General features: G+C 36.1%; 1 protein-coding gene across 2 annotated transcripts in view; it reads right to left on the bottom strand.

Moving 5' to 3' along the window:
- The window catches only part of LOC107170131 (homeotic protein ultrabithorax-like), a 149,127-nt gene that overhangs the window by 26,851 nt on the left and 109,577 nt on the right, over window positions 1-12,699 (bottom strand). The gene's annotated exons all lie outside the window — the stretch shown is intronic.

Genomic DNA, 12,699 nt, shown 5'->3' on the forward strand with positions numbered 1-12,699 from the left:
AGTATATAGTATCCAAGCGATCCGCTCGTGCGGCTGAGCCCGACCGGCTGCAGGGTAACGGTCTCGTTTATATGTTTATTATATATATATATGCGGATATATGTACCTATATATATTATATATATTGTATATATTTGTACATAAACAAATGTCGATCACAGTATTTGTGTATATAATATATATATATATATATATATATATATACATATATATATATACTTGCCACAGTAGACACTTTCGATGCGTGTACATATTATAGATATATATTTTTATTATATATATATATATGATATCGTCTGTTTTCTTTCGGATTCTTTTTTTCCCCGCGTACGAAGGAATACGCGCCCGCATGCATATTTCATCCGGCGGGACGTTGTATAAAACGGTTTAAAGTTTTTCCTTTTTTTTTTTTCCGCAGGAATAATATCCATTCTGCTGTCGATTTCTATTCGGCCCTCGCCGCCGTCGTCGTCGTTGCCACTCGCCGATGGAGGCAGTGCAGCATTGATGGTATAGCGGTGCTGCGCGGCGGCGGCTCGCCCGGTCGTTTCCCAGGGGCTCGAAACCATGCGCAGCTTTTACACTCCTTTCCCTTCCGCCATCGTCACCACCACCACACAGTCAACGGTTCTTTCTTTCTTTCTCCTCTATATATATATATATATTCATATATGCTCTCGGTACCGTGCGCAGAGTGTGTGTGTTTGTGTGTGTGCACTGCACAAGGAGAATCGCTCGTCGTATATTTTATGTATAAAATACTGACCTCGTCGGTATATGTATATATATGTATTCGTAGCAATATGGTGGTGATAGTAGTAGTGGAGGGAGTCGCAGGAAGACGAAAAGGAGAAAAAAAATGTTTTTGGAATCTAAATGGAAACTCCTATTGTGACCCTTGTTTAACAAAGTTCGCCTGGGCTCCGTTTGAATTATGTAAGCCGTGATCGTTCATTTTTTCTCCATCTCTGTTGCAGCTCATATATATATATTATATATATTATATACTGATTTCTATATCATATACTTACTTTTTTCTATAACACCACACACGTATTCCCTCCTGCCACCACCCCATACGAATTTTTGCAGTAATATATACACATTAATGATTCACGATTCACAGAGCTTTAATATACACAAGAATGAGGAAACAATATTGCGCATGTCCGATGGTATATGCCTTTATTATATACACTTATAAATGGTATATGTGTGTACCGTTACAGACAAACTCGACCCATGATTCGATTAAGACATTTTTGTTTCATCGCTAATCGTCCGGAAATAACTGTTTTTTTTTTTTTTTCTATTTCTTTTACTATAGTAATCTAGAGGGGTATATTCGATTTCTTCGGTTATTAATGCTATTCATTATTGTAAGTTTGCAATATAGGCGATGGATATTACATAAATGTTATCAAACATTACTGAGATAAACAAGAACCCGTTATTTTTAAACCTCGTACCTTTCTTTGAAATATAAACAAGTTAAAATAACATTTTCTTACTGCAGGATGATTTTACGTGTTTGAAATAGATTTTGAATCGGAAAACGACACTGATATAGAATATACCTACCTATCTGCCTATATATGGGATCCCTCCCCGCACATTCCCACGTGTCGAGCGGCAGTTTGCAGGCCGCACGACCGGAAAAATTCTGAATTGGAACGGTTTCAAAACAGAAAAAAAATAATTCGAGAGAAAAAACGCGACGACGTCCGTCCCCATTAATCGTCGTTGGCCAATACATCGTGTCGCTGCGTCGGCGGTGGCAGTGCGAAGGCACTGGTCCAATTAAAAATCGCCAAAACAGGCAGCTGTGGCGGGTCGAAGGGTGGTGTAGTCCGGTTGGATTCCGGTAGTTTTAAATTTAATAATATATGTCGGTGGTACACGGTGGAGGCGGAGGACGAATGCAATGACATATCGGGCGGCGACTCGAGTTTGGAGAATCCGCTAATTGGGTGCCGACCGATATATATAATATTATATTTCTGTGTGGCGGTCCATATCATATGTATTATAGATGCTCGTTTATATTATATAGGCAATTCGGGAGTGTCGTAAAAACGTCGCCCGATCGAGCTGCTAAAAATTGTAATTTCTAAACGATTAATATCAGTCATGTACGAATGGCATACGAAGTACATTATTTTAATAATCAATAACCATTATGATGTGGTAACCATTGTCGTGGTCATTTTCGAATATGAATGCTGTGAACGATTTTAATAATAATACATAAAACGCTGCAGTTGCAGCAGTGCAATACTGTATAAAATGAGCACGCATTACATATATATATTATTATATTATATTGTTGTGTGATTATGTACCTACTCGTTGTACAGCCGGTGTAATAATATAACGATGTTAATAATAATAATGTACGCGGTAAATGGCGAACGAATGCTGAGGGAAAAATCTATTATCGTGCACAGTGACCGCAGCTAACGAACAGACATTGTATCGCATATTATTATCATAATATATATAGTATATGATCAGGACAGTGGTCAACAACCGACGAGGATCGATCTCTATCATCGATATTTATAATAAATATAATAATGCGAGCGGAAAATAACGACCGAACGGGAAATAAAAATAATATGATTTAGGTAGGCTATTGAGAATATATAATACACACAGGAGGCGCATCGTTAAATTACCAGCATTTCAACTACCTACATAATAATATGTTTATGATCTTATAGATTTATTCGCATACTATTATTATTTAATCACCATAACGTATTATTGTATTTTAAAATCGATTTTTTGATCACTCACAATACAACGTATAAGTATCAGAGTACCTACTCGATACTAAATGTATCATGTGTATAGCAGCTGTAACTATGTACGTTTTGATATAGAATGTGATTTTTATTATTATAGCCATAGGCTCGACACTGATTCACTATCGCCGGACGTGAATCGATACGACGACGACAACACCGCTTTTAAAGTCGCATAAAGTTTTCATTTTATTCGGTTCGATTTGTATATTTTATACTATTATGAATAACACACTTAAACGTGGGACGTGCCTATACTATATTTGAACGAGTTTTCCAACAAACTACATCATAAGTAAACGTGTAATATTATTACTATTATTATTATTATAGCTTTGTTAGAATATTCCTCGACAATACGACGCGTTGACACGCGCACAGCAACACAAGCGCTCACGATGACATAATAATAATAATGATAATAATATAAAATATTTTGCATGGCAGTCATCGCGACGAATCACGTATATAAGAACACAATAATGATAATATACATATAATAATGCAGACGCAATAATATATTACAAACGCGAACCCCCGTGCGCGCACGACCACCAGAGATTCTCGACTTGGTACTATATGTATATTTCATTTTATTATTATTAATATTGTGTGTTTGGCGTATATACGCACACGCACACATTATTTAACCTAACAAAGTATGACGTTTTGTGATCGTATTATATTGTCAATAATACGAAGTTCGTATGTACACTGCGGCGGCGGCAGCGACAGACAGATATGATAATATAATGTTTTGAAATATATAATATAACGATACAAGAACTACAGATATAATAACATTATAATATATATGATACGAACATAAAATAGTTACAAGTATATTATTGTTATTATGCGTTCGGTCCCGCCACGACGATGATGGAAAACGTTTATAGACATGTATATTAATTTTTCCGTCTCTGCTGCTGTTGCTGCGTTCTCGGCGCGACGACGACGGCCTTCGCGGGTAGATCGACGACGATCAGTGGGATGGCCGGTGGGGGAGGAGGCGCAGACTGCAAAGCCCAATCTATATATGCGCAGCGCATGATATGTGTACACACACGTCGAAGAGACTTTTTATATTATCTTATATAATATTAATATACGTCTTAAAGTATGTTATGCGCCCGATAGTGCTGCAGTGACGTCTTTATTGTGCACATTTTACGACCGGCACGCCACGCTGTCGCTCGTGTACATAATACATATATAACAGGTACTTGTGCCGGGTGGACACGACTATACGGCAAGCCCACAGGATAAGTCGTTTACAATACGCCCGTGGACGGCTCAATCGCGAGCACGATACATTATAATATGTACTTATATACGTACTTTTGTTTATGACGTATATACGTATACGTATACCTATATATTATTAGATAAGTCTTGTTCGCGTGCGCATGTCTGCGGCATCAGCGTATGATTTATGAATAATACTCGACCTAAAGTTTCGTACGTATTTGGTACCCACGTATAGTGGGTGAAAATAAAACAAAACGGTGATAAAAACGTCGATACGACCGTTTTGCCGAAAAGTTTTTCCCCGCCCATCCGTAGGAAAATTCCTATTTATCTTCGTTGACTATATATATATATATATATATGTATATATAGATAAATAGGTAAGTAGGATCCCTCGGTATAGGTTACTACGGTACTATGACGTTATATATAGTATATAAACTAATAATATGTACCTATTATACCACCTTAGACCAACGTGAGAGCTGAATAATATATTGTTATATTTTTCGAATAAATAGTAGGTTGTCCGCGTGTAGGTGAAAAAAATCATATAGGCTTAATATACATATATATACTCGTACATCGTCGATACAACAATTAGGTCGATTAGGTAGAAAAATCATACGAACTGCTATATAAATAATGTACGAAAAGAAAAAAATACTTTATCGTTGAACATCGATGTAAAGTTTTATAGCTTTTTCAGATTATGTGGAAACTTGCGAAAATGAAAACGCGCGTATATATTATATTATACACAACTTATATATACTCGGATGGTTAAAACTTTACGTTTATATATAGTTACTGATGTTAAATGTAAAATAAAAGTTGTATATTTACTTCAAATAACGATAGTAAATCGTACTTTATTAAAGTCATAAAATATAAACGTAAATAAGAAACTTTTTAGTTTTCGGGGAGGAACAACAATAATATAATAATAGTATTGTATGTATATTGTATATTATATGTATATTGATGGGGACTCGGTAAAACATCCTGCAGTTATATATTATATTATACCGTTCAAGTTTTAATTGTGCGCACTATATAATATATATAGTGAAATAATTCACTAGTATATTAAATCGCTGGGTGTATCGCAAAGATATGAAAACGAAATGAATAAAAATAAAAAATAAATACTAAGTACCTTAAGCCCGCATAATATATTATTTATCGTTTCTCGACGAATTATGAATGCGAAAAACATACATATATGTCATATATCCTAATATGTACGCGCGCGGAGAGATGTGTATTATTACTGCGCGTCTATAGGCAGCCGTCACAATCGAGCGAACTGCTCATTTGTTCGGGCACAATGGTTTTTAAGCACGAGTAGAGTGTGCGCGCAACAATATTAGAGTTTCGTTGAACTTGAAGTAGTTTAAAAAAAAAGTGGAAGCCGCTGCACGTGCGTTTGATAAATGTATGATTAATCTGTTTGCACCGGGAGTCATCGTGTCAATGTTCCTTAAGGCGAGGTGCGCGGTATGATGCGGTTATTACAAAATGTGTTGCTATTATAATTACAGAGATTGTTGTCCGAGAGCTGCAGCAGGAGACGGAGAAGAGTAAATATGAAGAAAAAAAACCGTCTTCTTATTATCGTTTAGTCGAACTACCAGACCATAATCTACAATGTTTGCACCCGCTGCCACTGCAGCTCGTGTATAATATATGTTTTACGACGTGTGTGTAAGTGTGTGTGTGTGTAAGTGTAAGCGTATTGTAAGACTGTCATTGGTCCGCGGGAGTGAGTCGAAATGGGAAACTAGTTAAACTTTTTAAAGCTTGTGAACATTACACAGCAGTCGACAGAAGTTTTCCCGTGAAGATATAACGCAGTACTACGCTTTATTTGTCACGGAATGAAATTTAGAAGAAGAAAAAAAGGGCGATCAGAACAAAAATTACTATATTCAACATCATGTCAGTGGCGAAAATAAATAAAATAATATTATTATCGTAGGTACCTACAACTATCGTTAGTATTATGTTATAAATTACATTATTTAACCAATGGACAGTAACTACGCGGATTTATAATAATTTAATATATTATATCGAAAACCTGACGTACATTTCACCAGCCCCTCCAAGTTTGAAAACCTTTGTTTATTATTCACCAATAATTAGTGTGTAATTTGTGTAAATTTGTGCGAACATTTTCAAAATTTGTGCGATAAAGGATTTTGGACAAATCCAAAAAATCTTTGGGGGGGCTGAAGAAATGTTCTCCGGCCCCCCCTAAGTGTAAAAAACCTACTTTTCGGGAATTTTTTTTTACCAAAAATTAGTGCGCGATTAGAGTGAATTTGTGTGACCGAAATGAAAATTTGTGCGCCCCTCCTTGGCCCCCGAAATCGCGTTCAACCGTTTTGACCATTTCCCCAGCCCCCCCTCGAGGGCGAATAATCGACTTTTCGGGAATTTTTTTTTACCAAAAATTAGTGCGCGATTAGAGTGAATTTGTGTGACCGAAATGAAAATTTGTGCGCCCCTCCTTGGCCCCCGAAATTGCGTTCAACCGTTTTGACCATTTCCCCAGCCCCCCCTCGAGGGCGAATAATCGACTTTTCGGGAATTTTTTTTTACCAAAAATTAGTGCGCGATTAGAGTGAATTTGTGTGACCGAAATGAAAATTTGTGCGCCCCTCCTTGGCCCCCGAAATTGCGTTCAACCGTTTTGACCATTTCCCCAGCCCCCCCTCGAGGGCGAATAATCGACTTTTCGGGAATTTTTTTTTACCAAAAATTAGTGCGCGATTAGAGTGAATTTGTGTGACCGAAATGAAAATTTGTGCGCCCCTCCTTGGCCCCCGAAATCGCGTTCAACCGTTTTGACCATTTCCCCAGCCCCCCCTCGAGGGCGAATAATCGACTTTTCGGGAATTTTTTTTTACCAAAAATTAGTGCGCGATTAGAGTGAATTTGTGTGACCGAAATGAAAATTTGTGCGCCCCTCCTTGGCCCCCGAAATTGCGTTCAACCGTTTTGACCATTTCCCCAGCCCCCCCCCCTCGAGGGCGAATAATCGACTTTTCGGGAATTTTTTTTTACCAAAAATTAGTGCGCGATTAGAGTGAATTTGTGTGACCGAAATGAAAATTTGTGCGCCCCTCCTTGGCCCCCGAAATCGCGTTCAACCGTTTTGACCATTTCCCCAGCCCCCCCTCGAGGGCGAATAATCGACTTTTCGGGAATTTTTTTTTACCAAAAATTAGTGCGCGATTAGAGTGAATTTGTGTGACCGAAATGAAAATTTGTGCGCCCCTCCTTGGCCCCCGAAATTGCGTTCAACCGCTTCAAAGCAACCTATAATGCTAAGAAAACCTATCGATACTAATTTTTATACCTTTAGTGTACTTGCCATTTGAAAACATTTATTTGTGGTGGACTTGGGCTAAAAACCTAACAGCCGTGAATAGCAGCTCTAATTGAGGTAAGTTCTTCATTTTGAATATTTTTAATTCTAAGAAAAAGGATACGAGTAAGTATGCGCAAACAGATTATAATATTATGTTAAATGTCCAAGATTATATTTAATATTATAGTAATAGTGTGTGTAATAATAATAATTAGTAATTTATTGATAACACATTTTTAAGTTTTAAAAAAAATAATTAACCATGATCAATAAAACATCATTGAATTAATTAAATTAGAAAAACGTAAAAGACAGAATAATATATGGTATGGTCAGTTTATTAACATCGTTGTGACCTAATCGTAATTTTATTGTTAAGGAGATGTAAGGTATCGTTCACAAGTTTTAGGATATTAAAGTAAAACATCCCATCCAAAAAGGATATGACAATATTAGCCGGATCATTTGGTGTGGGTTTATAAAAACCATGATAAAATTGATCGTTTTTCAATAATATTTTTGAATATAATGCATTAAAAAAAAAAAATTTAAAAATTTAAAAAAATTAAACTTTTAAAATTTATTATATTGTGTATACAAGAAATTCGCAATTCACAACTTTTGTGTCTTTGACAGGAATTGGTTTTTTTTTCATGTCATCAAATTGTTCCCAGTTGCTTGACCCTCGTTTTGCGAAGGCACAATAATGCCCTGTTGAATTTCTCAATTTCAAGCTACATTTAAGTTACGACAATTTAAATTAATAAACAAAGGCATCTAGGTACCATTTGTATAATATGTACACGTAATAAATATCTAGTAATTATTAGACTAGTAACTAATTTAAAAATATTTTATATTATAAAATATAAAATGTCGATCCTACTCGTAGATTTAATGTTATGGTATAACTAACCTAACTAATCGGCTAATAATAATAAAAATGAATATAGGTAAGTTTAAACGTATATAGTGGTATAGCATGTATGTCATATGCCATATGGACTGTAGCAGCTTATACTTAAAAAAATGTAAATTTCTGAGTTGTATACTCGTATATGTAAATATGTTTTCGGATTTTTATATTAACTGATAAATTTATTGAACGATTCACAAAAAAAATAAATAAATGAATGACCTGATGAACGCTTTCATTTTTTCAAAGAACATGAACATGAACGTGTTTGTTTGAAAAAAACTACGCACGTGAACGTGAAAAGGTTCCTTGAATAAATTAATTTTTTTAGTGAACGTTCCGAACACTGGAGCTGGGTTCAGGGAACAATATAATCGAGGGACGAGAGCGATACTATAAAACGGACGTCGTCATATCCACGCATCATTTGTCCGCGTGTGTTTTCGCTGTACCGTCTACCGTAACTCAATTATAACCATGTCCGGCATTATAGCTTAAATATAATATTATAGTATAAATTATAAGTACTAAACATAATATACAAGTATATTATATTTTCTAGCTTTACATTAGTATACAGGAAATGTAGTATAAATAATAATTATATTGTTAAACATACTTCCATTTTCACGATTTATCACATCATCTTTGAAAATCAACACGGCATCTATAATCTGACTTGGTGGAACAGCAGGCTTTCTTCCAGCCATTTTATAAAAATCAATAAGTAATAATAGCTAAACAGTACTCAAAACTTGTAGGTATTATATCAATATATAAACACCTACAATTTTCACTAATATACCTACTTAGTTATTATAAAAATACTAGTAGAAATAAGAAAACATTGATAAAACGATTTGATAATATCCACAATTATTAACATAACTAGTAAAATAGATATGTCATTTTATTATTAGAGATAAAGAAAAAGAAATGATGTACATAAACACACGCGTTTGTGGGACAATGCTATTATTATTTCATGTTACTGATAAATAAACGGGTGACCATGTGGTGTTATTTATAAATTATAACTATTCGTGATTGTTACAATTGAAGAGAGCTATTCTTTTTCTGTTATACAACTTATAATTATAAATATCGCTTGATAGTTATATTAATTTTATTAAATTTCAGCCAATACAACATGTATTTACCCAAGCCAATATAAAACTTGTTCTTCAGATCATCGGAAAAATCAGAATATATTATAATATAACCATTCCAAATATTTCCATCAACTATCATATCATTTTTCCTTTTTTCCTAAAGTAGAAAATATTTAAAGAAATACAAAATAAAGAACTTGCCCAAAAAGTGCTGTTATGCACGGCCGCGCACAGTGGTCCGTGTTGTAGGTACTCGTAAATTAGTTTGCCAAAACGTATTTTTAGAAGTGCGATAAATGTTATCATTAATATCAAATTAATAAAACTGATTACATACTTAAAAAAAATTGTATATTATTCTTACATATTATTAAGCACGCACAGATGGGCGAAACGAGTAACCGCGATAAACTCGGTGGGCCGCGTAAAATTTGGACCAGCTTAGTAAAAATCTACTAAAATACATCCGACATATTTCAATACATAAAATTATATATATGAATAATATAAAACAGTAAATGCGTATAATACTTTAATGAAAAATGGGATGTTTAACTTTATTATGGCCGGTTAATATACTAAAACTCGTGACCATTACCTTACCTATTCTTACCAATAAAATTACGATCAGGTCACAAAAATGTTAATAACCTGCTTATACTATGCATTATTCTGTCTTTTACGTTTAGCGATCTATGTTGTATTCATGAACAAAAACTATTATCTTTACCGTAAGAATGTAATATTTTTATGATTTTTCTAATTTAATTAATTCAATGATGTTTTATTGATCATGGTTAATTATTATTTTTAAAACTTAAAAATGTGTTATCAATAAATTACTAATTATTATTATTACACACACTATTACTATAATATTAAATATAATCTTGGATATTTAACATAATATTATAATCTGTTTGCGCATACTTACTCGTATCCTTTTTCTTAGAATTAAAAATATTCAAAATGAAGAACTTACCTCAATTAGAGCTGCTATTCACGGCTGTTAGGTTTTTAGCCCAAGTCCACCACAAATAAATGTTTTCAAATGGCAAGTACACTAAAGGTATAAAAATTAGTATCGATAGGTTTTCTTAGCATTATAGGTTGCTTTGAAGCGGTTGAACGCAATTTCGGGGGCCAAGGAGGGGCGCACAAATTTTCATTTCGGTCACACAAATTCACTCTAATCGCGCACTAATTTTTGGTAAAAAAAAATTCCCGAAAAGTCGATTATTCGCCCTCGAGGGGGGGCTGGGGAAATGGTCAAAACGGTTGAACGCGATTTCGGGGGCCAAGGAGGGGCGCACAAATTTTCATTTCGGTCACACAAATTCACTCTAATCGCGCACTAATTTTTGGTAAAAAAAAATTCCCGAAAAGTCGATTATTCGCCCTCGAGGGGGGGGCTGGGGAAATGGTCAAAACGGTTGAACGCAATTTCGGGGGCCAAGGAGGGGCGCACAAATTTTCATTTCGGTCACACAAATTCACTCTAATCGCGCACTAATTTTTGGTAAAAAAAAATTCCCGAAAAGTCGATTATTCGCCCTCGAGGGGGGGCTGGGGAAATGGTCAAAACGGTTGAACGCGATTTCGGGGGCCAAGGAGGGGCGCACAAATTTTCATTTCGGTCACACAAATTCACTCTAATCGCGCACTAATTTTTGGTAAAAAAAAATTCCCGAAAAGTCGATTATTCGCCCTCGAGGGGGGGCTGGGGAAATGGTCAAAACGGTTGAACGCGATTTCGGGGGCCAAGGAGGGGCGCACAAATTTTCATTTCGGTCACACAAATTCACTCTAATCGCGCACTAATTTTTGGTAAAAAAAAATTCCCGAAAAGTAGGTTTTTTACACTTAGGGGGGGCCGGAGATCATTTCTTCAGCCCCCCCAAAGATTTTTTGGATTTGTCCAAAATCCTTTATCGCACAAATTTTGAAAATGTTCGCACAAATTTACACAAATTACACACTAATTATTGGTGAATAATAAACAAAGGTTTTCAAACTTGGAGGGGCTGGTGAAATGTATCGGAAAACCTGCAAGTCGAACGAACCAGTTCATCGATGCATATATGCTGCGACGACGACGTTGATACGTAGTCTCGCCTGCTAGAGGACGAGAAGAGACGTTTTGATTGACGTGCGTGGTCGTTGCACGCTTATAAGATAGTATATTACAATCGGAGCTCGTTATCTCGGTTCGACCACGCTGGTTCTCTATATATCGATGTCTCCTTGTACATGCGCGATATATTTTTTCACCGTTTTCGATCGTTGAACTCGGGCCGACCGCGAGAGTATGATAATATACGAAAATAAAATAAATAGAAAAACACACACAAGAGGAATACTCCGTATTTATTATCTCATGGAACGACTGTATGTACCTGCACGGCGCGCACGCGCAAACACGCGCACTCGCGAATAACCACGACGGTTACATATACTATATACACGGTATATGTTTATATAGATACCTAGCCGATATGTGCGCAAACCTATATAGGTATATTGTGCAGCAAAAACAACAGCAGCTAGCTCGTTACCGCGCGGTGGGTGCTTGTTATGTATAGGTACTATATAGTATATTATATATTATATATGTATAATATAATACGCCTATATTATTATCATCATATTGTGTATTATGCTGTACGCACGCGGAAACAAAGAGTACACGAAGTCTCGTTAGCGGGTTCACGCAATGACAAACGGTCGCGGGCTAAACCATATACATATATACTTCTATATGTGTACATATATTATAATATATACACCAATATTATGTATACACGGGTACGCGATTAAATAGGTACTCGCAGAGAGCTGTAGAGATAGATATATAGATAGAAAAATCGCGGCGTGCGTGTGTATACGTAATGTATGGACTCTTTATTTTTATGAACTGCGCGATAGACGTTCGCGATGTCACCGGTCTACGAGGGGCGGATGGGGTATGGGAGGAGGTGGAGAATAGACTGCAAAAAGCGCATCCGATCGCCGATACCGATCGCCGGACGGTGATGCACCGTAATGCAATCTGCAGGGTGCGCGCGTGTGGTCCGCGACACGGACGGACGTCGTAAAAGTCTGAACACGGCCACCGGGCGTGCAATCCGGATATGCGGTTCGTTATGGTACCTATATGTTAGTTCAGACAGTTTTTCACGTTCACGACTCGTACACAGCGTATATGAAACCATGTAAATAATACTCATAATATAG

This window comes from Diuraphis noxia, unplaced genomic scaffold (assembly GCF_037042655.1).
Source record: "Diuraphis noxia isolate RWA-SAM2 unplaced genomic scaffold, SU_Dnox_SAM2 contig0002, whole genome shotgun sequence".
Taxonomy (NCBI): domain Eukaryota; kingdom Metazoa; phylum Arthropoda; class Insecta; order Hemiptera; family Aphididae; genus Diuraphis; species Diuraphis noxia.